Below are 26,499 nucleotides of genomic sequence, written 5' to 3'. Positions count from 1 at the left end.
CTACATCCAGGGGCTCCTGCAGTATCAGTAAGATGCTGCCTCTCCACCCCCCAGCCCTGCTCTCCCTCTGTGTCGGTGGCATTCTCAGACAGGCTCTTCCAGGTGGGGGCAAACTGGTCACCCGCAGCTCCAGGCTTCCATCCACCAACTTAGTAGCCTCAGCAGAAACCAGACACCTCCTTCCAGGAGGCCAGCTGAGCCCCAGGAGATGTTCCTCGGCCAGACCTAGGTCCCACGAGGAGGGAATGAGGCCACGTGGACAGGGAGTGGGCAGGAGTTTCCACTGCTGAGCCCAGGGCTGGGTGTCAGGGTGCAAGCTGGGGCATCTGTCCCGCGGGCAGCAGCACTGGGTCCCAGGGAGCCGTCCTGCCAGGGACATCGGACTTGGTTGCCGCCTGTGGAGCCCCCAAACCTGCCTCTCTGGTCCTCTCGGAGGTTCTAGAGCCTGATTACCGTGTGATCCATTTCTTTTCCTGCTCAGACCAGCTGCAGCCATCTCTGGTTTGCACGAGGAGCTCGGACACTCTGACGATACAGCCTCATTTTACAGATGGGGAGACTGAGTCCCAGAGAGGGGAGGTGAGTCCCCTGGGGCACACAGCTGGCAAGTGTGGAGCTGGGGTTTGAACCCAGATTTGGGTAGAGGGGGGCCTGCTGCCATCCCCGTGCAGCGGGTGTCCTTCCTGCAGGGCGGGGCCAGGCCCGGGGCCAGGCTGCTGGCCGGGGGACTGAGCCTGTGCCCCTGCCATGCTGGCCCTGCGGGCAGGAGCTGGGCCCATGTCCCCCCGTGGCTTGAGTCTCACTCTGTCATGGCCAGTGTTAATGGATGCTCGAGGCAGGGGTGGGACGCAAAGGTGAGCTCCGACGGGATGTGAATTTTCCAGCACCCAGCGCATTTCCTCCTAATGGATGGGAAAAGAAAACACGGGAGCAGCGCTGCCTGGCCCGGGGCCATCCTGGGCGCCTGCGTCCCTCCTGCTGTCGGCTCTCCTGAGGCCAGAGACGGCCTTTTCCGGGGGTGGCCCGGGGCAGGAGGCTCTGGGTCCTGTCCCAGCTCTGACCCCCGCGATCTCTCAGTGCCCAAAATCCCCGCTCGCCCAGGCATTCAGGCCGTGTCTATACATGGGCAGCACTGCCCCTGGGCTCTGAAGCCACACCGGAGAGCCAGCCCTGGTCCCTATGTCACCTGGAACTCCCCAGCATGGCTTTTCTACTTTGACTCCGCTCACCTCCCCTGTCCCCACCTAGCTGGAGCCGAGTCACCTCTCCCTGGGGCACTGCCGATGCCTCCCCCCTGACCTCCTGCCACCACCATGAGGCCCCCACTGTCCACTGTCCCCTTAGCAGTGACATGACACGTTAAACGTGTAAATTGCTTCTTGATACCTCTCGGCTCACCGTCCCCCATGTTCCCCTCCTGACTCAGCACCAATGCTATAGCCTCGGCCTTGGCTGTGGGTCTGTACCACCTGTTTTCCCTTTGTCCTCCACAGCCACTCTCTGTGCCTTCTCCTGCTCTCTGACCCATAAATATGACTGAGGTGGCCCGTCCCATGGGGCTCTCTTGCTTCTGGCTTTGGGTCTGGCAGTCAGTGGAGATCATCAGCAGATTGCCACAAGGGGGAGGGTGGTGTTGGGAGGTGGTTCACCTGGCTCCCTTTTCAAGATGTCCCCTTGGGTTGGCTGTGCTCTAACCTCCTGTCTATTCCTCCACTACTGGAGGATGTTTCCTGCCCCAGGACCTTTGCACTTGCTACTCCCTCTGGAAAGCTCCTTCGCCAACTCTTCCTACACTGACTCCTTCTATCTTTCAGTAAACAGTGCAGCCATGGGCTGAGTTTGGGAAAACTGAGAGGGGATAGGGGATCAGATTTGGATAAGAGAAATAGGAACCTCCCTTCAGTCACGTGGACTTGAGGGCAGAATGGGCCTTGCAGGACATGTTGAGTCGGCATCTGGAGCCCAGTGACTGGAGCTATGAGGAGAAGTCTGAGCTGGAGGCAGATGTCTGGGGTGCAGGGGCTGATGTGTTTCCTTCAGTCACCTCCTCAGGGACACCCTTCACAGCCCTCCTGTCCTTATTGGGTGTCCCTGTTTTCCCCGCTGATCCCTGAAAGATCACACTGTTTATTTTCTTCACCACACTAATGTGATCATAATATTATTCGACTCGGTTACTTGTGTACCTGGGTTTGTCCATCTCTACATCGGCTGTATAATCCGTGAGGGCAGCAACCTGAATGTCCGTGTTAACTTGTTGGCCCAGAAGCGTGGAGCACAGTCCCAGGCACATAGCAGGTGCTCGAGAAATATTAGCTGAATAAGTGAGTAAACAGCGAATATACCTGTGTACATGCTTCTGTCCCTATCTGTCCACATGCATACACACGCCTCTGTGGACATACATGGCCGTGCTCATTCATTCATTCATTTATCGGCATATTTATGGAGTGGGTGCTCAAAAATGAAGGATAGTGACCATTGGTACAAACCCAGGTGAGGACATAGTCACACATAGCCACACAATGCACCTTGGGCGCACACACACGCCAACACTCATGCACAGTATGGAAGAAGTTGTTGAGCTGTTCCTCTCAGTATGGTTTTCCCTCTCCTCCATAAGGAAGAAAGAATGTAGCTGTCACAGAGCAGCCCAAAATAATGACTCTGTTCCTCAGCTTCCCTTGCAGTTAGATTTGGCTACGTAGTGAAGTCATTGTCAGTGGGATGCTTATAATTTCCAGAAGTATCTTAAAGGAAGAGGAAGGAGGTACATGTTTTGTACCTCCCTCCTCAGCTGGCAGAAATGTGGATGTGATGGCTGGAGCTGCAGCAGCCATCTTGGATCACAATTTGGAAGCCTCATGAAATGTGTTGTGATGGACAAAATGATAAATTAGAAGGAACCTGAATCCTTGATTAGAGTGAAGCCATCCCATCAGCCCTGGCTGCTTACTGCTGGGCTTCCTTTACCAGAGAGAGAAATAATCTTGTGTTTTGCCTAAGGAACATTTAAAATGGATTTACTGTCACTTGTAGCTGAATCTATTGCTAATACACACACACGTCCTAGTTTCTCACTGGAAACCATTAAGAGGACCCATTCTGTCTGATGACATCACCGGAGGAGCTGCATACTGATTCCTGTCTGCAGTCAGGCCCACCCTCTGCTGGACACCTGCCGACACCTGCTGAGTTATTTAGACTTTCCCTATTTATTTAGACTCTCGCTCCTTTCGGCAGAGGCTCCTCAAACCTCTGTGGATTTATGCCCTGTCCTTCTCATTTCTCCACAAGGGTCTGGGGAAGATTTATGGAAGAAATAACAGAATGAAACCCGACTTTCCAAGAGCCTGGGGACGCCAACTGCAGCATCGTCATAGGGAAGGACGCTTTTCTGTGATGGCAGATGTCATATGGATAGCATCATGTGGTCCCCCGGGGATGCTCTGCCCCCAGCACCCCTGTCTCCTGAGGCCCCACCTGCCAGTCTGGCCTCCTCCCCGCAGTCTCATCTGTGGCTCCTGCTTCGTGGGACGCATCTTCTCTGAGCCCCGAGCCCTGCAGGCTGCCCGCCCCATGGGGATCTATTTCCACTTATTCTCCTGCCTCCTTCCACATGGTCAGAATGCTGCTTGCCACCCACCGAGGCCCACGGTTCTCCCTGGGGTCGTTCCTCCCCAAGGGCTCAGCTTACCAAGTCATAGACAGGACCATGTTATGTCACAATACACCATAAAAGCCAAGCTACAGCTTTGAACCTTTGTAAATATTTAAAAGTAATGAAATCATACTCCAGATCTTATAAAGATGTTCATAAATCTCCAGCCCATGTTGATTATATGTGGGCCCTCCAATGTAATAAAAACATACACATCATACATTATAAATGCACCTCTCCAGGCCCATAAATTTGACGTAAAACTAACATATGAGCTATAACAGGCATTAAACATTTCATTAACACTTGCTTTGTTTGTCTTCTTAGAATTTAGCATGTCTATTTTGGAATAATTTGGGTGGCCCAAGACAGTGATAAAAAGCTGACAGGGAAAGGTGGTGAGATTAGCAAGTGGGGGGTGTAAAACTCCTGGGAACGTTGATTTGAAAAAATCGCCTGCAGGCTTTTCTTTCCTTCTTGCTGGCAAGCTCAGGTGTGGGTGCACCTGGGCGATGGGAGGTGAGTAACAAAGATGAAGGACCTACTGTGTGCCCTGTTCTCATATTAAGCTCTCACATCCGTCTGTGAAGCCCTTTGTCCATGAAGAAAAATGGAGATTGGCATTCTCTTTAAAGTGTTGTTGCCTTTGTATTAAACAGAAGTTTTTTTGATTGCAAAGGATAGAATTAATCCCAATTCAGGTAAGCCCAAATGGGAAGTTAGTGGCCCAGCAATGGGTAAGCCTAGGGGTTTCAGGAGGGGCTGGATCCAGGATCTGTAATGTATTTGTCTCCATCTCTCATCCCTGATTCTTTGACGTCAACTTCATTCCCTGCAGGGCTCTTCCGTCACAGTGATATAGATGGTCATGGACTCTAGCCTACTTCCCCACCAGCTCAGCAACCCCAGTGGAAGGATGTTTTTTCCTTTGTGAGAGTTCTAGCAATCGCCCCAGGCTGACTCTCACTGGACTAAAGTGAGAACCATTCACACCGGCTGAAGGTTTGGCTGCTCTGATAGGCCTGAGGTGCCCGCCGCGGAGTGGGGTGTGCGAGTCACCGTCACCCAAGCATGTGGACCAAGTGTGTGAGCTATGCATTTGGTTTTTAGCAGCAGAAATGGAATCTAGTTAACTGAGGCAACGGGGAATTTACTGGGTGCAAACAAAGGGTGCTCAGGGGATCAGAGAAAGCTGAGAAACAGAACAGGTGGGATATAGCAGCGTTCCAGAATGAAGCTGCAGCGGAAATTGCCCGAGTGACCTTGAGACCAATGCACAGCCAGTGAGCCCAGTGAATGTTGGTTGGTTGGATGAATGAATAATTAACAAAAATGAGGGGGCTTAGAAACTGCTCGACAAAATCACAGACCCCTTTCATCTTTTTTTCCCCCAAATACTCTCCCTATCACTTATTCTGGATTACTTTGCAGGGTTCAACCCTGGTACTAACTTCCAATTTCCTGATGCCCATTACGCTCCTGGCTTCCAAGATCCTGATGTCAGGGTTTTCCTCCTTCTTCTCTTACCACCTCTGCTGACTGTCCCCTCCTCCTGGCCCCCAACGTCAACATGCTCCAGGGTCCTGTCTCCTGCTCTCCTCTCCCCACTTGCTCTCTGGGGCAGCCCCTCTTTGCTCTCAGCTTCAAGTATCACTTCAGGCCTGGTTCCCAGCATATCTCTCAAATTCTATTCTTAGGTTTCCCCAAACTAAGACTCACATCCCATTTATTAGGCACCTAGTGCATGCTGAATCCTTTGCTAAGCACATACAATGTCTCATTTAATCCCCATGACACCTCAGAAAGGATGGCAATTCTTGTGCCCATTTTACAGATGGGGAACATGAGGCTTGGAGAGGTAAAGGGGCCTTGCCCAAGGTTGATCTTCTGCGTGGTCAAAGATCCAGGACTCAGCCCCAGAGCCTGTAACCTTGGTCCTGTATGGACTTAATTGTCCTTCACCCCTTTTCCTTAAAATGACCAAACCATTCCTTTAGATGCCAGGATCCAAATTTGGGGACTTTCCTAATCGCCTCACTTGGTCCACCCTTGTCTAAGCAAGCACCTAGTCCTACTGTGCCAATCTTTGTGGGCCCCTTCTTTCTAAAATAGGTAGATAGATAGATGATAGATATCGAGATAGATAATTATGTTGTATGACTGTGTTGGTATAAAGATGAATATATGATGAATATATTCCAGGATGGGTTATATTCATTTTTTACTTCATGTTTTTCAAAGTAACTAAAATTTTTTTATTAGCTCCTAAAAGCACCATGAGCCCTAGGCACTGCTCCCCCTGTGCCTAATTGAGAAGTTGGCCTTGCTTTGTTTGTTTCTCCCCTGGCCTGTGTCAACCCCTGACATCCCGCCTGCAGCCGGTCCTGAGCACCCTGGCAGGGCAGTCCTTGTGCGATGGTCACCTGATGTAGCCACCCATCAGGAATCTGTCCCTCCTCTGTCTTCTGGTGATAGGGACCCAGTTTTCCTTTGGAGACCCTCCCTTCCCCACCCTCAGGCCGATCTGACTCTGGCTCCAGGAAAGGGCATACAACTGAGCTCTAGCCTGAAGCAGTGCATTCCCTCAGCCTCAGTGATTGATTAAAGAGCTCCTGGAACCTGCTGGAAAAAAGCGCTCCCTTCCCTTGAAATTGGAAAGCTGGTAGGAGGGAGGCTGGGAGCTTCCTATAGCACTACTCAGAGTGGGCCTGTGGGGAACAGTCAATAGAGAGGAAAGTTGAGCCAAGAGGAGGGAGGAAGAGGATGAGGAGGAGGGGGAGGAGGGAAGAGAGACAGGAGGAAGAATAAGGAGGAGGAGGAAGAGGTGAGGAGGAGAGGAGAGGAAGAGAAGAGAGGAGGAGGAAGAGCAGATCTGATAGCATCATTGGAACCCCTGGATGCAGCCATGCCTGAAGCAGTACTATTCTTGGACTCTTCATTTCCTGTCAGAATTTTACCCCTTTTGCTCTGGGTTTCTGGCATTTGTAATGGAATAACCACATACTTTTTAATATACAGCTCCCCAGGCTCTAACTTCCCTTTCATTTAGACCCTGCTCTGATGGCAGTGTGGACAAGATGAAGCCCTGACTTCCCATCATGGCACTTGGGCTCCTCACAGTCAGTTTAAAAAAATTCTCTTTTACCTCTGCTGGCACTTAAAAAAAAATCCAAGGAAAAAGAAACAACCAGATGCCCTTCACGGGTGAACGGTTAAATAAACTCAAGTACATCCACACCATGGATTACGACTCAGCAATAAAACGGAGTGAATTATTGATACGTGCAACAATCCTGATGGATCTCAGGGCATAATGCTGAATGAAAAAGAATCTCAAAAGGTTGTGTTCTGTGTGATTCCATTATATAACATTCTTGAAATGACAAACCTATAAAGATGGAGAATAGATTAGTGGTTGCCAGGCAGTAGGGATGGTGTGGGGTTGGGAATGGAGCGGGTGTAGTATTTAAGGGCAGCACAAAGGAGTTCCTTTGTGGTGCAGGGACAGTCCTTTATCTTGATGGCTGTGGGGGTTATAGGAAACTATACACGTGATAAAATTGCACAGGACTAGATGCACACACGTGTAAGTGTGCGTATGCGCATGGCACACGTACCCATGGACACACGCACACAGACAAATGAGTTGCATGTCAATAATGATGGATCTGAATAAGGTCTGTGGTCTAGTTAACAGGATCGTCTCAAGGTCAATTTCCTGGCCCCGATATGAAACTACAGCTATAAGATGTCACCACGGGGGAAGATGGGTGAGGGTACATAGGGCTCTGTAATACTCCTTGCAGCTTCCTACGAGTCTGTAATTATTTTAGAATTTTAAAAATGTAAATTTCAGCAAAAGCTGGCCAATTCCCATCCTTCAAGCATTGCCTTCCCTTTCTGAGATTCTTTTTTTTTTGTTTTAATATTTTATTTATTTGACAGAGAGAGAGACAGCCAGCGAGAGAGGGAACACAAGCAGGGGGAGTGGGAGAGGGAGAAGCAGGCTCCCAGTGGAGCAGGGAGCCCAACGTGGGGCTCGATCCCAGGACCCTGGGATCACGCCCTGAACAGAAGGCAGACGCTTAACGTTTGAGCCACCCAGGCACCCCTGAGATTCTTTTTTTTTTTTTTAAAGATTTTATTTACTCATTTGAGAGAGAGAGAGAGCATGAGCAGGGGGAGAGGCAGAGGGAGAGGGAGGAGAAGACTCCCTCCTGAACAGGGAGCCTGATGTGGGGCTCGGTCCCAGGACTCTGGATAATGATCTGAGCCAAAGGCAGATGCTTAACCAACTGAGCCACTTAGGCGCCCCCCTCTTCTGAGATTCTTGTCCCTATTCATGAGTATACACCTCCTGGAAAACCTTCACCGCCCCCTTTCATGCTTTCTTAAAAGACGACATGTAATGTGCTGTGTGGTTCCTAGCATGGGCTTTGGACAGGGGCACCAAGAGTCCTGGTTTGTCTGAGACTCAAGGGGTTTCCAGAATGTGGGATTTTTCAGTTTTCAAACTGGGACAGTCCTGGGCAAATGGGGACTAGGTGATTGTCCCAGCTTTGGATAAGTCGGGGTGGACCTGGGTTTAAATCCCAACTCCGCTACTTACGAGCTGTGTGACCTTGGGGAAAATGCTAGACTCTTCTGGTCTTCGGTTCCATTGTTTGTAAAATGGAGATAAAGCAGGACCCCTCTGAACGGGGTTCTCCTGAGGACTCAGGGAAATCCCAGACGTGAACAGGACCTAGTGTGTTGTATGCACTCATTAAATCAGAAGCCTTTATTGTTGCTTGGCTACCCAAGGGGCTGCCCCCAACAGTCCAGGCTCTGCTGAATTCCCCAGGGGGAGACCCCATGCTACACCCCCACCAACACTTAAAATGACGAACACCTGCCCTGGGACTCAATAAAACATAATGATGAACATGACAGACCCCAACGTACTAAAACATGCAGATATAGGACTTTAAAATACAAGGCTCTCTGGCCCGTAGACTTGACATACAACTTGCACATGACCCAGAGCAGACATCAAACATTTCGTTAAGGCTCATTTGCTTGCCCTCTTAGAATTTAGAACAAGGTCGGGCGACACCTGTCACTTTTTGCTGAGTGATCCAGGTCCCTGTAGACAGGTCTGCCGCCCCGCCCTTGATCTGCATTTCTGGAATCTGGCATTTACCGCACTCTCCTCTTGTCAACCCTGACTCTGACAAGGGGTTTTCCGTCTGCTCAGGACTCAGGGGGTTCACCCACTTGATAAATATTTACGGATCAATCGCTCTGTGCCAGGTGAGGTCATGGGCCCTGGGGCTAGGACAGTGAGCAAAGCAGATAAAAGTCACTGCCCTCATGGAGCTTACAGTCTAATGAGCAGGAAGGAAGGCTGGAAAGGAGGAGGAAGGGAAGTGAGGCTCGAACTTACAGAGAGCTTGCTCTGTGCGGGGCTCCGAGTCGGGCAGCCCACGCTCTAGTCTGGGAAACTCCACCTGTGTCAGCACTGTTAGGTTGGGTTAGACCCAGAGAGGTTAAGGTCCTTGCCCCACCCAGCAAGGAAGCGGGGGAGCTGAGATCGAACCATCTGGCTTCAAAGCCTCTGCTGGAAGGAAGGAAGGAAGGAAGGAAGGAAGGAAGGAAGGAAGGAAGGAAGGAAGGAAGGAAGGAAATCCCGTGAATGAATGAGTGAATGCCAGCCATCCTTCTGCAACTCTGTTCCAGGGAGTGTCCTTGTTCCTGGTCCAGAGCTTGCCGGGACCATGTTGGGAGATTTGTAACCGTTCTCACGGAGGGATCCCGTTTCCATCTACTCTGCTCAGGCTGTTCTCTCAGTTCCCACCTCTCCCAGAACAAAAGCCAGAGTCCTTGCCTCTACGGTTCTCTGTGACCTACCCCCTCCCCACCCTCATCTCCCCTGCTGTCCCCTTACTCACTCTGTCCCAGTCGCACTGGCCTCCCTGCTGCTGTTCCGCAAACACACCAGCTCCATTACTGCCCCAGGGATTTGGCACTTGCTGTTCCCTCTGTCTGGAAGGCTTTCTCCCAGATACTCACACAGCTCCCACCCTCACCTCCCTTATGTCCTTTGCTCAAGTGTCACTTTCTCCGTGAAGCCCACTCTGACCTCCTGGTTTCTGATTATAGTCTCACTTCCCCTCTGTCTTCATTTTTCTCATAGCCCTTATCATCACTTAAGGTGTTTTCTGTCTTTACCTTGTTTGCTGTATTTCCACCCACCCCCTTCACTGTCCCTGACTAGAATGTAGCTTCCATTAGGCAGGAGCTGTAAAACTTGTCTGTCTTGTTATTGCTGCATCCCCAGGGCCTAGAATGTGGCTGGCATGCTGGAGCTGTTTAACAGAGGTTTGCAGATTGAGTGGACATGAAAAGGATAAACAGCAGTGACATTAGCCCGGCTGGTGGGGAGTCCCATTTGAGCTGAGACATGAAAATGAAAAGAGAACCAACAGGAAAAGATGTGGGGAAACAGCAAGTGCAAAGGGCCTGGGGCAGGAACGAGTTAGGCGAGTTGGAGGAACAGTGAGGAGGTCAGTGTGGCTGCAGTGGAGCGAGCTAGGGGAAGGGTGAGTGCCGATGAGTCTGAGAGGTGACCAGACCATGAAGGGCCTTGCAGCCCATGACAGGTGGTTTAGATTTCATTCTAAGAGCAATGGGGAGCCATTGAAGGTTTTGGAGCAGGGGGTGATGTGATTTGATTTATATTTCTAAAGCTCACTTTGACTGCAATGTGTGTTGAGTGAATGTGGGTTTGGATTGCAGGGGGCTGAGTGGAAACTGGGAGGCCAGGGGGAGACTGTTACAAGTATCTAGGGGAGCTATGGTGTATGATGGGGCCCAGCCCAAGGAGGCGGTGGTGATGGAGAAAAGAGAGTGGACTGAGGACACAGTTAGGAGGTAGATTCGGTATTTCAGTTTGGCTGAGCTAAAACATGGGAACAGTGAGGTATGGCATTGCCTGGAAATTCTCTCGATTTCTGGACATATTTCTCTTGGGACTTCATGGGAAAGAGAGGGTATGAGATGCCCTTCTAACAGCACGCCCAGTCCCTCTTTCCTCCAAGAGGCTCCAGGGGGTCTGAATCCCTGGGCTACCCTGCTGGGCTTCATGCTTCTAAAAGCTGTCTTCCTTGTGAATTTGCGCAAAGTTCATGTTTATTTTTGCTAATTGATATAAATGACTCGCCTTTTCCCACCACTCATCAGCGTTGTATGCTTTCGTATTCATTGGGTTGGAGGAGGAAAATTAAGTGCTTCAATTTGCCATCTTTCCAGATGATAAAATGGGAAAGAAGAGAATGACTTGGCTGAAAGAGAGGAGCTGTGAATAGCTGAAACCCTGTTGGCAGAAGGGGCAGAGGCTGCCTTGGGGAGGGGTTTGGACTCTGGGAGGGGGTGGAGCAAGGGGAGAGGAAGGATGGTGATGAGCCCACCAGCACCTCCCGCAGCCCTTCATATTCATAAAGTGTTTACAATGACAAAGGGCTTTTCAGGGACAGGGTGTCACTTAACTTTACAGCTGTCCTGCAGGCTGTCATTCCCACCCCCCCGGCCCCCCAAGGTCTGATGGGGCTCCAGGAGGTGTCATTGACAGAAAACCCAACTCCACGGACTTAAGGTAAGAGGGAATGTATGAATGGGCTCATAGAACTGAAGTCCCAAGGGTGATGCAGGCCTCAGGTAGGGCTGGATCCAGGGACTTGAGCCAGTTTCTCTCAGTGCTGCAACACTGCTCTGTTCCTCTACCCTCTTGGGTGGGGGGAGGGGAACCAGATGCCACTTGCCCACACAGCAACCCTGGAGGGAAGATCTTTTCTTGGTGGCACCTGTGCATTTCTCAGGATTCACTTGGAGGGACCAACCTGTTCATATGCCTGTCTCTGACCCACACACTGGGGCCAATGCGATGGGATTTGCTCATGGCCAGGGCTACTCCCTGAGGTGCCTGATGTCAGTTAGAAAAGGCACCCTTTCCTCTTGGGAGAAGCAGTCCCATGCCAGGACACAGACTTGGTGGGCAAAATTTCCGCCCCTCGCACAGGTACAACCTGCTCGGGACCGACTCAGTTGTCCTGCGTATACTGGCTGTCAGGTCTGGATCATGCATCTGGCATGGAGCTGGGTTTGGGGTTTGGCCCACGCAGCACATGAAGAGAGGTTCCCGTGGAGGACAGAGGGTTCCCAAAGGACAATCAGGGCACCATGCACAGAAGGGAGAATTCATTTACTCATTTACCGTATTTTTATAAAGTGCCCACTCTGTGCCGGGCGCTGTGCAGTGAAGACAGTGAACTGAGGTCCCTTCCATCATGGAACTTAAGGCCTTGTTTGAGGGAATAGACAAAACCAAAGTCAACGACTTCGTTAGGCAATAATCATGACGATAGTGCTGTGGAGAAACAAAGCAGGACCAGGGTGTGCCATGTCGGATGGGGTGGCCAGGGAGGGCCTCAGTGACAAGGTGACTTTTGAGTGAAAATTTGAAAGAGGGGAGTCACGTGGCTGTCTCTGGGAAGAGAATTTCTGGGAGGGGGAAAAGGAGGTGCAAATGTCCTGAGGTTAAAGGTCGCCTGGGGCAGTTGGGTGGGACCAGAGCCTTGAGGGTTATTTTGAGAACGTTAGCTTTTGTTCTGGGTGAGGTGGAGCCGGGGCAGAGTTTGAGGAGGGTAGGGACCTGATCTGACTTAGATTCTGAGAGGCGATGCTCCCTACTGGCTGCAAACTGGCCTTACACCCTCCTGCCCTCATGGAGCTCAGGATCCAGGCCGGGGTGGTGCGACATTGGATAAATGCACATAACCTATTTTTCAAGTGTGGTGTATGTCCTATATATCTCTCTTCTCTCATCCCACTCCGATTCTATGACCTCCGGGAAGCCGCTGGCTGTCCCTGTCTAAAGCCACCAGACTGGGCAGGACCCGTGTGACCCCCGGAAAGAGGGACTGTGAGCTGGGTCCTGAGGCTCCCATGGTGCCCCGAGCCGGGCCCATTCTGGGGGTGGACAAGGGGACATAGCACAGCCCTCCCCCAGCTGGAGGAGCCCCTCTGCATGCCGGGTCCCCAGATTCGGAGGACACAGCCTTCCTGAAGCAGCCCCCCTTCCACGGTCTGCCTGGTCTCACCATTTAGGGGTCCCGAAGGCAAACCATAGGCTCCATTAATTGGGATTCTTCCGGTTGCCAGTGACAGAAACTCAATTCAAACAGGCTTAAGTGAGAAAGAAAATTTATTAGCTCACGTAATTAAAAGTTAGTTGTACTGAGCTGTTGACCCAGCTGGATCCAGGGACTCCAACAATTTAGCCATGATTCAGTCCTTCTCCCTCTCTGGGCTCTGCTTTCCTCTGGGTTGGCTCTCAAGCGGTGACCAAGGTGCCTGCCAGCAGCTGCCGGCTTCCCTCCCACCCGCCAGCACCCCTGGCACAGAGTCACTCCCCACCAGATCCTGCAGAAGTCCCCGGGCAGCCTCTCATTGGCCCATTTTTGGGTCACGTGTCCATCCCGTAGCCAATCAGAGCATCCAAGAGGATGGACCGCCTGCTTGTCCACACCTGGTCGCAAGTCTACCCTTGGTGTTGGGGGATGGGGTCGGCCCGGCTCGGTCCCCACGACGGCTCAGTGTGAGGGAGGCTGTGCCCCGTGGGAAGTCAAAGGTGGACGGGGTGGACGCACAGAGACAGAAATCATGGATGCTCACGGGGTTCTTTGTCCCAGAGCAGGAGAGCGAGTCTGAGACGTGCCTCGGCCAAGGCCACGGAGCTCGACGTGGCCAGAGAACGGCTCCTGAGGGAGTGGGGTCTCCAGTGTTTTCCATGTAGAACCCCGTCAAGTGTGCAGCAGGCACGGGCTCACGGGCGGGGGCCTCCCTCCAGAACGGCAGCCTCGTCTCCATACGGCAAGCCTCCTTTGGGCACCCCGGAAAGCAACCTGCGCGGTATGCGCAACCCCGGGAAGCCCTTCTGTGCATCCCCGCATTGTCCCCGGGGCCGCTGACGCCCCACAGCGCGGAACACGCAAATGAGCAGCATCTAATGCAGACTCATCCATCAGGCTGCTTTCCTCCTCCCCGACTGAGAGCACCTGCAGCGACACAGCAGGGGGAGGAGAGCCCTGGGGTCGGAGGGGTGTGGGGAGGAGGGAGGAGTGGGAGTGTGGGAGGAAGAAGGGGGGGGGCTGCCAGGAGGACATCTGCTTCCCTTAGAGCTGTTTGGGGGCCCTGCAGTCCCCCTCCGTCCTGTCTGGGTGCAGATCCACACCTCGTCCCCAGGCGCGTGTGCAAGCACACTCACACTCCTCTTCTCCCCAGCTCCCTCATCTCCACCCTCTTGGGCTCAACAGGGTACCCTGAGGTTCTTAGTCTCACCAGGACCCAGGCAGAGGGAGGTCCTCATCTTTGAAAATGTCAGGGATATGTGTCCCATGACCCAGTGTGTCCAACCTTAGTCACAGTCTGTCCTGGGGACAATTTTACCCACGTGGGCAAGGAGATATGTCTGAGGATGCTCCTTGCAGCAGTGCCCCTAATAGCAAAACGCTGGAATTGATCTGAATGTCCCTCAACAGAAGAACAACTACGGGGGCGCCTGGGTGGTGCAGTCGTTAAGCGTCTGCCTTCGGCTCAGGGCATGATCCCGGCATTCTGGGATCGAGTCCCACATCGGGCTCCTCCGCTATGAGCCTGCTTCTTCCTCTCCCACTCCCCCTGCTTGTGTTCCCTTTCTCGCTGGCTGTCTCTCTGTCACATAAATAAATAAAATCTTAAAAAAAAAAGAAGAAGAAGAACAGCTATATCTATATATATTTCTCCTAACTAGGGAGCACTGTATAGTGATTTAACAAATGTGTAGGTCTTTATTAGTGTCTTGGAAAAATCTTCAAGAGATGGTGCTGAGTGAAAGCAAGTTGAAGAATGAAAGCCAGCTGCATAATGACAACACAATTTGATAATGTTTGCACAAAATAAGATCCAATATTATGCTTTTTTTCATGGGCTCGTATGTATGTGGGGAAAATATATGAAAAAGGTTCTAGAAAGATGCCCTCAATGATGTTACTTCTAGGGAGGGGACCAAGGTCAGATAAAAGAGACTTTTGTTCTAAGGAATCAACAAAATTACTGACAAGAAGCAATAAGTGAGTTAGAAAGATCGCAGGCTAGAAAATCAATAGAAAACATCAATTTAAATTCTGTATACTAGCAACGAACAATTGGGAAATGAAATTTTAAAATGCCATTTACAATAGCATAAAAAGCTTCACAATACTTAGGAATATACTTAACCAAACAGACACAGGATTTGTAGTCTAAAAACTACAAAACACTGCTGATAGAAATTAAACACTGAAGTAAATGGAAAGTTATGCCAGTGTCCTGGAATAAAAGACTCAATATTTCGGGGCCTGGCTGGCTCACCTGGGACAGCATGTGACTCTGGATCTTGGGGTCATGAGTTCGAACCACACGTTGGGTGTAGAGATTACTTAAATCAATAGAGAAAAAAATATTTTAAAAAACCTCAATATTATCATTAAGATGGTAATTCTCCCCAAACTGATCTATAGTTGGAATGCAATCCCAACCAGAATTCCAGCAGGCCTTTTTAGAAATTGATGAGCTGATTATAAGATGTACAGGAAAATACAAAGCATCTAGAATAGTCAATAAAATTTTAAATAACCTAGTCAGAGGACTTATACTTATCTGATTTCAAGACTTACTACAAAGCTATGGAAGTCAAGATAGGGTGCTAGGGGCTTAAGGAAAAATATATAGATCAGTGGAACAGAAGAGAGACTAAAAATAAAATCACTCATATGTATTCTGCTGATGTTCAACAGAGGTGCCCAGGTAAGTCAGTGAAGAAACGAAAGTCTTTTTGACAAATGGTTTAGAAGTAAATGAATATTTATATGGGGAGAAAATGAACTTCAACCCCTAACTGATACCACATAAACATTAACTTCAAATGAATCATATATTTAAACATAAAATCTGAAACTCTAAAACATCTAGAAGAAAACAGGGGTGATAAATCTTTGAGATCTTGGGAAAAGCAAATATTCCTCAGGCGGACCATGTGCACCACTAACAGGAAAAGGAAAGAAAGATAAATCGGACTTCATCAAAATTAAAGTCTTCTGTTCCCCCCCCTCTCTGGGAAAGGACTGGCAGCACAGAGGTTGGCAAAGGCTGAGTTTCTCTTCCGACGCCATTGCACTTGCCAGGTGACCGTCTTGTACAAGGACAGCTGGCCCTGGGGCCATAGGAGCTTTCATCCTCAAGTCTGCCGGCCTGGGGACAGCTTCCCTCTGATGCCAATCTTTGGGGTCCTCATCACCCCTTAACCTGCCATCTCCTTGTTGATGCCCCCTCCTCAATCTCTCTCCTGAGAGCTGCCCTTTGTTGGGAACCAACCTGGAACAGAAGCTGTGCAGTTGCTGGTGTGAGGTCTGTCCGGCGACACCCCACAGGTCAGCCAGCAGTAGGAAGTTCAGCTTCATACACGGCGGAGCAGAGCCTGGCTCCAAGGAACGTGTTGTTCCTGGGGGCGTTGGCCCCCCAGTCTGGGGTTAATCACTCTGGAAACGATACAGAGAAACCTCAGGTTACCAGAATGGACAGAAATGGGCGAGTCTCTACTAATGGGTTTCCTTAGGCCACCCCTTTGTGCTCCGCATTATGTCGTCTGAACAAGAAATTTCTAAATGTGTTTTTTGCCTTCCATTTCAAGGGGATCATCTAGTCCTTGGATTATCGCAGATGGACATCTCCCTATCAAGAGTGGATTCCATGTCTAGGTCAACAACCTGCATTGTAGGACAGTTCTTCTCTTTATCTAACCCGTGGCTTGGATGACTTCGCACTTAACCTCTGAGAGAATCAAAATGAGCTTTTCTAAAGTGAATCAAATTTTCAGTCCCCATGACAGTTTTTGACATATCAAAACAGGGTTTTACTTATTGGGTATCTTTGTCTTTCTCTCTTTCTGTTTATCTTTTAACATCTATGATGAATTCGGAACCAAACTTACGCATCCTGGAAATGCTGGGTTAAACACACACGTGTGTTGGTTGCAGGGCTTTCCAGAACATTTAACATGCTAATATTCCAAAGGAAAAGCTAGCGGGTACAACTTTTCCTGAACCCATTGACTATGGAAACTTTCTGTAGTGGAGTTTTACTACTAATACCACAGGGCACATCTGTGGGAACAGATGATATATTCCAGCTCAGCTCCTGCTTGGATGGGTAAACTGAGGCTCGGGACAATGTAGTTTGCAATATCTCACTGTTAGTGTCACATTAGGGCTTGCAAACCCAGCTTCATGACATTTTAAAAAGCAATGGGAACAGTTAACAGGGACAGTAAGTAATAAATAATTATTCGTTCCTTCCCTTTTCTTGTCTTCTACTTAGAGCCTCAGTTTTATCACCTGTCAAATGGGGGCACTAACCCTTGCCCTACCGTATCTGTCCTGCCACTTTTGGTTACAAGTGATGGAAAAACCAACGTAAACTGGCTTGGACACAAAGGGAATTCCTTGGTTCATATAAGGCTTAGGTTAATCCCGACGCTGAGAAGGCAGTCGGGACTCTTTTTACCTCCATAGTGGCTTTGCCCTAAGGCAGACCTTACCCTGGGGGCAGCGGGGAAGACCTCCCAGCGGCTCCGGACTAATATCCTCCTAGCTCAGCCACTCAGCAGGTGGAGGACAAACTCTTCCAACGTCACCCGCAAAGTCTCAGGCCCAACTGCATCCACAGCAACTTGGGTCACATCCTGAGCCAATCACCGCAGTCAGGAGAATGGGCACTCTGATTGGTCAGATCGTGATCACATGATAACCTGGGCCACCATTGACAGGACTCTGCTCAGGATTGACAACAAGTCGGTTGCTTAGCAACCAGCTCCTGTCTCCTTGCTGTCATTCAGGATGGGCAAAGCCCTGCCAGGGCCCTGAGCCTTGAATTTTAGGGCTCAGTAGGGTTTTCAGCCACTGTAGCTCCTTGGAGCAGAGGCAGGATGGCAGAGGGATTAAAACAGAGATTGTGAAATGTAATGAACTGTGGTTCAAATTTGGCCGGCATCGTTTACTCGCTGGATTAAATTACTTCCCCTCTATGTGACTGACTCAGTTTCCTTGCAATAAAATGGATTAGTAATGTTATGCACCTCTTGGGTTGTGAGGGTTAAATAAGGTGATTCAGAGGGATGGATGGCTTCGAACCACGCCTCACCTGCCGATGGGGGCGGGGCTCAGGAAAAGTGAGCTGAGTGTTACGTTCTCCTTGGAGGAGCGTCGGTCACCACGACCGCCAGAACACCCTCACCATGACCACCCTTCTCCTCCCCCTCCCAGGGACCACCCTGCAGCCAGGGAGCATTCAGTCCACGTTCCTCACCGCTAAAAGCCCCTTAGTGACTCAGCCAAAGACAATGTTTGCCACACAGCGGACAGGTTCTCCCTAAATATTTGCTGAACCCATGAATCCAGAGCAGTCCGGGCAGAATCAACCCTTTGCCTGCTCTTCACAAACCGTGATGAAGCAGTGGTAGGAGAACTCCTCCTTTCTGGGTCTCCAGGCAAAAAGGTCTTACAAGCAAAAAGGAGCAAAAGCCGGCTCCCCATTGCCGTGTCAGACCCCTCTCTCTGAACGCAGGGGAAGCTTCCACCTGGTGAATAATTCACTTGCTGCAGTCAGCAGTTCTAAATGCTGTGTTGGCAAAAAAGCAAGCAGCCTGCAGAACTGTTTCTTATTTTTAATGGGCAGAAAACCAGGGTCTTGAGTGCTTATGTTTCCGTCCTACTAATTTCAGAGGCAATTAGCTGTTGGGTGCTTTTGCCTGCGAGCGCCCTTGCATATTTGTGAGAGGCACGCATCCCTGCCCAAATAAGCCAGTCACAGAGTTATGTCATCTTGCTATTAAAGTACAATTTTAACAATCCTTTTAAATGACAGCAGCATCACTATACATTAAGCCTCCCCTTGGGGACAGCAACCTGCTTCATTAAAACAGCCATAATGAAGAGGTGCTATAAATCAGTAGCTTTTCTACAAAAACATATGATCTAAACCCTTTCTGCAGCCCAGCCCCAAAGCAAGAGACAGTTCCAGTGGGAGGTAAGAACCTGAAAGACACGTCACAAAGGACAAAAAAAGCCGGTTTTAAACTTTTAAACGAAGCCAAGCCAGCCAACCAAAACTTGTTTTCTCCAACATTAGGCAGTAATGTGGGGGGAAAAAAACAGAACCAATTTCTTTCCGTGACCAAATGTTCCCACCAGGCTGGGTTGGGGCTGGGGTCATCCTGACACCTTTCTCTGTCACTCTGATGGGCTGGGGAGGGTCCCCTCCCAGGGTCCCCTCCCACCTCCATGATGGGACTTAAACTTCAGTGCCCAAACCGCCCCTAACTGCCAGACGCTCAGCGTGTCCCAAGCGGCACCCAATCACACAGTCCCTCATGATTGTCGCTTGGACCACCTCCGTGCACCCCCTGGCTACCATTTAATAGGTTTCTCTAAATGGACTCACTCGTTTGAATTAAGCCTCATCCATTCAATTGTGGCTGTGAAATCATGGAGCTCATCCATGCTTTCTATGTTTTCCTAATATACATTACAACAAATACATGCCTTCAAAATAAATAATGTTTATGGACATGGCATGTAAAATTGTCTTGGGTACTCTAGTGTCACTACAGGTCACCCACTTTTTGAAATGCTGAATTAACTCAGTATTCAAAAGGACTGGCTCCAAACCACTACCACTTATTGGACTTGGCATTTGGTACATGTTTTGATGGCTAAGACTGGATGCTTAAGTCCAGAGACTTCTGTCCAAGAGATCGGCTTCACCTGGGTAGAAGATATGTGCAGCACCTCCTTCAGACCACTTCCTGTGACCCCCAACTTAGGTGATACAGAAGCACCATGCCTGATAGATAAGTCATGTGGCCATGTCTTTCAATTAGAGAGAAATAGATTATGGGATGGCAGGAGCTCTCTGGAAAAGTAGAGTGGGGGAGGTTGGGACGATGAGATGAATGAAGCTGGAGTGAGTAAACCCAGAGCCTCGATGCCCAGCTGTGTCTAAGTACTGCTGTCTCTCTCCTGGACTGTCATACAAGTCCCCTAACTGGTCTTCCTGTCCACCCTTGGCCCCGCCCTGTGCTCTCCATTCAGCAGGATTTCATTATTCAAAACTCTTCCAGTAACTTCCACTCTTGCTCCGAATTGAAGCAAGTCTTCATGATGGTCTACAAGGATTTACGTGGTCTGATCCCCCATCCTCCCTTTGATCCCAGCTCCTACCACTCCCCCACTTCACACACTCTGTTCCAGCCACACGGCCCCCCGTGCTGTTCTTCAAACACATCAAAAAGCTCCTGCCTCAGGTCCTTTGCACGTGTTGGTGCCTCTGCCAGGACTGCCTGCCCTTCCCTCAGGTGTTTGTGCAGCTCATTTTCTTATTTCATTCTCTGTAGTTGGCACCTCCTCAGAGAAGCCCTCCTGGTCCCACCATCTAAGAGAGGCTCCTGTTGCTCTCTGCCTCCCTGTTCTTTATTCTCTCTCTCTCTCCTCTCTCTCTGTCTCTTTCTTTCTGTCCTTAGAGAATAACACACATCACATTGAAAATGATACTGGCCCAGGGTGACACGTTTGAGAAGTGGGTGGGGAATGAGGGCTACTTTTGCTTTGCCTTCTTTGAATTTTTAAAATCACAATCCTTTATTCACATAAACAAGATCACTGGGGGAGGGAAGGAAAGAAAAATTGCCTGGCAACAAACAAGTCTGGAAAAGAACCGAGATGTCTGGGCCTTATGAAAAGGATGCTGTATATGGCATAGTTTGGAATGTTCTAGTGGAGACATGTGGGAAAGGACTCATTTCTCCTTGTAGGTGAATACTAAACATGACAGCTCACAGGCCAGATCTTGGCTCTGTCTTCCTGATTCATTCGAAGACAAAGCCAAACCCCCGTGAAACTCAATTTGAGGCTTTTCCTGCCATAATGGGAAAGTGTAACCATCATTCTTGTGGGATGGCTTGCTGTACAGGTGCCACCAACAGAGATGGTTGGTCTGAGAAGGAAGTCAGGAAGAGGAAAGGTGAGATCAGAGAGATGGGGATTCAGGAGATACAGCTTGAGCGCCTAGATCCAACCACACCTGAAGCTAGTTAAATTTGAACTTTTAATTTCAACGAGAAAAACTTTTTTCGTGTTGCACAATCTTACTTGTGTTGGGTTTCTGTCCCTTGTGACAGAAAATTCAGACTGATGGGGAGGCAAAGAGAGAAGAATTCAAGTGGTGATGTGTCAGTTTCTCTGGAAAGAGGCCGTCAGAGCACAGTCAACCAGACCAGAAAGCCTCTTCTTTCCAAGCTGCTGAAGCTCCTCAACTATGAGTGAGGCCTCCCTCTAAAAGCCTCACAACCTGCTCCAGGACATCCGAATCTTCGAGTTGCCAGGTAGAGTGATCTCTTGAGAAAGTCCCGGGGTATGCACATGCTAGGAAGTTATGTTTTCTCTCTCTGTCCTTACTCCTGTCCCCAGAGAGTGAAAAGTGGCTCCTTGTCATTGTTCACCTCCCTTGGGTGGAGGCAGTCCTGAGAAGAGCAGACCCAGATCCAGGAAAGCACCTGCATCCCTCATTCCGGACAGACCAGTGCAGGCAAAGCAGCCCTTTGTTAATTGTGGGCTCAGACTTTGAAGTGTGTTCTCGGAGACCGGGACTTACCTGCCTGCGCAGGTGGGCCTCCCTTACCTGGGCTACGAGAAGTGATGCATTCTCAGGATATATTTGCACTGCTTTTCTTTTCTTTCTTTTTTTTTAAATTTATTTATGAGAGAGATCAAGAGAGAGAGAGGGAGACAGAGCATGAGCAGGGGGAAGGGACAAAAGCAGAGGGAGAAGCAGACTCCCCACTGAACAGGGAGCCTGGTACAGTACTCGATCCCAGGACCCTGAGATCATGACCTGAGCTGAAGTCAGACGCTTAACTGACTGAGCCACCCAGGCTCCCTGCACTGCTTTTCTGACCTGTTACAGGTTTTGCATAATGTGACTGACTTTTCACAGGTTATTATCTCTCAGATACAGAGCCCGAGGTTATGCTGGTGGGAAGTGGTGGGGGGCGGGTAGAGAAACTGGCCTTTGTGATTCTTTGGTCCACACCCCTAACTGTCTGGATGGTGAGGCTGAACCCTAAGAGGAAGAATGTCTGGGCCAAGGTCATACAATTGCCCAAGGCAGAGTCAAGACGTGGCCTGAGCCAGGAGTCTGCAAGCAGTCCCTGTCCTGCTCTCCTGAAGGACTCCTCCTTCCCCTAGCCACAGACACCCCCTGTACCCCAAGAATGGGGGCAGAGTATAGCACCATACATTGGCAATCACTCTTTTGTGCTCTGATGTCACAAAGTCCTGAGGTTGTAGGTGGATGGCTGATGTCTGGGGACCCTGGGCTGGACAGTTCACTCCTCAGGGTGAAGGCCATACTCAGCTGGGTGCCCCCAGGGCCTGGCAGAGTCCTGCACCCAAAGAGACTCACCAAAGGCTTGCCTGGATTGGATTAAGCCCGTAACACCGGGACAGTGTCCACGGCTGCTATGTCTCCCTGACCAAAGGACACAGTGCAATCCCTCCTGCTTTTAGCCACCTAGTGACAGAAGCCTAAAGATCTCTGAGCATCACCCAAACGTAGGGATTTTCCTAATTTATTTGGAAATTTGGTGACAATTTAGGATATTTATTGACCCATAAAGTCATAAAACCAGTTCTTCTGAGCTTTTGATACATCCAAGCGGCAAGTTAAGGAGGTATGACCATTTCACGGAGGGAAAGGCTGAGACGTTCATGGTGTAAAATCTCCAGACTTCAACTTTACCAACAGGACACAGGGTGAGACTCTCTTCTTGCTGTGTCTGCCATCAGTTCTCCCAACCTGACCCTAATTAGGATGGATGGCTGTTCTCCACCCCGGGACTGGAAGGAAGCCTGGGATTATTTTAGCCAAGAAATCTCCAGCCCAGAGAAATGTCAGAACTGCCATAAGGGTGAACAGAAGAGAGATGGTACATTTTTCAGGAGCCCCCTCTGCACGTAGGCTGCCGCAGACTATAGGATAATGGGTTGGGTTTGGGGGATGGGCATCGCTGACCCGGCTGTATTTAGAGGTTCTGAAGACTCATCCTCCCTTCCCATCCCCCACTCCTGGAAGGTGCCCAGCCACCTTTCAAGGCCAGTTCAACCACTGGGGCGGGTCCCCCACTCCTTCAGAGAAGGAAAGACTGTGAGGCACCGACGTAAGAGTGAAGGGCTGCTGGGTGGGGCTGGCAGGTGTCACAGAACATGAGGGACCCTGAGCCCACTGCCTCTACTCCCTGAGTTCATCTTCAGAAATGCTCACAAAATGTGTGTATAAAGACCTTCCCAGCCACGTTATCTATAACAATGAAAAATAACCTTTCAAACTCAAATAGCACAGTATCCCTGCCAGGAGACCAGTTAAATAGTGCCATGGCTAAGAACACGGGCTCTGGCTCAACTCTCGACTTGACTACTTTACCGGCTGGAGGACGGGGAGCAAGTTTCTTCACCTCTCTGTGCCTCAGTTTTTCCATCTTTATAATGGAGGGGAAAATGCACACACATTTTAAGGCTTCCATGGTTTTGTTTACTATGTTCTCCCTGATGTTCTCATCCCACTTTCTTATTCCAGGAGATGCTGTTGGTTTTCAAGAGTCACTGAAGCAAAATTACGAGCAGAGCCTAATAGGAAGCTTATTGGAACCACAGATCTTATAGTAAATGCTTGTTGCTTCCAAGAGAGAACTGATACTCAGTCAACCAACCTGGAGGCTCAAGGTTAAAACATAGGTCGTATCCTTGTTCTTCTCTTTGCTTCCACCCCACCTCTAGTCCCCCCAATATAGATGGCGTCTGACCGCTTCTCACCCCCCGCACTGCACACCTGGCCCGAACTTCATTAGCTCCTGCCTGGTAATGAAGCTGCTTCTTACGTGGACTCTCGGCTTCTGCCCCAGTCCCCACAACGTGTTCTCCACACGCTGCCAGGGAGCCTGTGTCGCTCGTGCCCCTCCCCTTTGTCAGCCTCGAAGCCATGCTTATTCATTTAGAAGAAAGTCTAAACTCCTCACTGTGGCCTTGTTTAATCTTCCCAGATGACCCATCAGCTCCGGCCACCCCTGCCCGTCACTCCCTGACCTAACTCCCTCCTGTGATTTCCTACTTAGCATTTATTTCTCTTCGAGATGATTGCATGCACTCACTCGTCTAACGTGACTATCGTCTCCTCCACTCTTTGCGAGCAGGGATTGTGTCTGTCTCACTCACGACTGCAGCCCCCGCCCGGGACGACTGCCCGGCAAAGGATGTATTCAAAAGATATTTGTTGGAAAAATGATTTGGTCTTAACATCTCTTCCTAAGGCTTTGGGGGGAATCTGAGAACAATTTGATGTTAGAAGCAGGATGGAGACTCTTATCCTTGTGGATCCAAGTGCAATTGCTGCATCTTGGTCTAAATCCACTTGCCAGCCTATGTTCACGTGGACTCAAGTCTTCTTCCAGCCTTGTGAGCACTGCGCGTCTGGGTCGATGCAGCCAGGCACGCGCGTGGAAACACACAGCTTCCCTGAGAGTCTTCTGCCTCCGTTTCCCCATGGGCCAAAAACAAATACAAAAATGGGCCTGTGTCCTTCAAGGGCCTTTCCAGCTCTGGGGTCTGTGATGTTCAGGTAAGGAGGGATGGGATCTGCCACCCGAGTCTGGTGCCCTGGGCCAGGTGGGATGGAGCCCTCTGCCCGGTGCCCTGGTACCTGAGTGGGCTGGGCCTCTCAGAGCATCCGAGGACAGCTAGCGATCAGCCAGCTGGTTTCTCCGGGTTTCCTAACCGGTGAGCTGTGGCTGGCGAGAAACAGGAGAGGATTATTCTGTCAAATGGAGCTACTGAGGGGCCGGTTTCTGAGGGAACCCTCCAGCTCTGCCTTCTGGCCCGGGGCCAGTTTTCTCTCCAGATGTGGAGGAAATCATTGACTGTCTATGAGACACATAGATAAAGTATAAAGCAATTCTAGCAAAACATTCATGGTGGAATCTAGGTGGTGGGTGGAGAGTGTTCACTTAAATTTTTTGAAAAGTTTTTCAAAATAGAAGGTTGGAGAAAGATGACACAAGCATTTCTGCTCCCTTTCAAAGAGTTTTCTTCCTTTTTTAGTAAAAGATTGAAAGTAGCTGAACTAAGTAAGATAGTCTCCAGGACTCAGCCACCCTGATGTTCTGTTTATTGTGGGGACAGCCCTCTTGGTCCCGTTCCCCATTTCGTGGGCACACAGCTGGTGTGTGTCCCCTTCACTGTGCATTTTCTCATGGGTCTTGGCAAAGGCTTCCAGCCCAAGAAGCTGTCTCTGAAAACACCTAATGAGTCTGGAGTGTGGAGAAACATCACCCTTGCTTCTGGATTCTTTTGCAGATTTGCAGAAAGAAATGGCCTCCGAGTGACCGATGAGCCTGGGCTCCGCACACCACACTGTGGAGAAACACCTGAGACCTCGTTCAGGCCCCACTGGAAAAGCTCGGATGGCTGTTTGCCTGTGAGGAGTCCCAAATCTGACACAAGGCGCAAAGAGGGATTTGGCAGGAGGAAAAAGGGGCCAGAGACAGAGCAAGGGGGCTGGTCTGACATGAGAGCTTCCATGAAGGTGTTAGAAGGGAAATCGCCGCAGTGGGAGAGGACTATGTGGAGATGCGCCACCTGCTGGGGCCAGAGACCCTGCCACGGAGGCAAGGACCCTTCAGGGAGGTGAGCGAGCCTCACCACTAAGTCTTCTTTCATTTTACAAGTATTTATTGATGGACCAGTATGTACCAGGCAGGGAAGTGGGCACTGGGAAGAGCAGCTTCCTGCCTGGACAACCACTGTCACCTTCCTCCCTTAAAATCCATTTCTCTACCCAACGGCAGGTGGAGACAGTTGGAATCCTGGCTGACCTCAGGGCCTTCGCCCTTGTTCCCTGTACCGGCACTGCTCTTCCCCCAGTTGTCTGCGTGGCTCCCTCCCTCTTCTTCTTCAGTTTCCTCCTCTAATGCCACCTCAGTAAGGCCCTCCTTGGCCACTCTATTCAAAATTGCAGTCTCCCTCCCATTCCTGCGCATCCCCCTGTGCTCGCCAGTGCCGCAATCTGACATGACGCGTACTTTACGTGTTCATCTTACTGCATTAGAACGTCTCAAAGCGTCGCGTGGGCTTTGTTCCTAAATCTGCAACACGAAAATAGTGCCTTTAATAAATATATCGGAGTGCCAGCAGGGGTTCAAATATATTTATTGAATGAGAAAAATTCCTTCCCTCTGTTTTCTAGTGTATTGGTAGATAATGTGAGGCAAACAAGGCCAACAGGTCAGGAAATGACTGTGGTTGAAGAGACAGCTAGTTAGTCTCCCTCTTACATACACACACACAAGCACCACAAGGGGCCACATGGGGAGGTGCCTGGAGGGACAGAGGCAGAGGGAGAGGGGTGGGTGTCTGTGGCAAGAGGCTTTATTGCAATCCCCGAGGGAAGGCAGAGACGAAGCCAGGCAAGCAGGCTGAGGATTGGCTAGTTTGAACGATTTCAGGGGGCTCTGGGGTGGAGAGGTGTCTCTGGTCGTCTGGTACCCGGTCCTGGGGTGACTGGAGCAGACGGATAGTGGCCAGGAGTGTGAGAGCCTGAAAAAGGGGGTGGCTGGGCGTGGGCTCTGGATTGGCTTGTGTTTCAGAAAAGCGCACTCCGCGGGGGCGGCGGGGGGGGGGGGT

This window comes from Ursus maritimus, unplaced genomic scaffold (assembly GCF_017311325.1).
Source record: "Ursus maritimus isolate PB19 unplaced genomic scaffold, ASM1731132v1 scaffold_22, whole genome shotgun sequence".
Lineage (NCBI taxonomy): Eukaryota > Metazoa > Chordata > Mammalia > Carnivora > Ursidae > Ursus > Ursus maritimus.
This window is presented reverse-complemented; position numbering follows the sequence as displayed.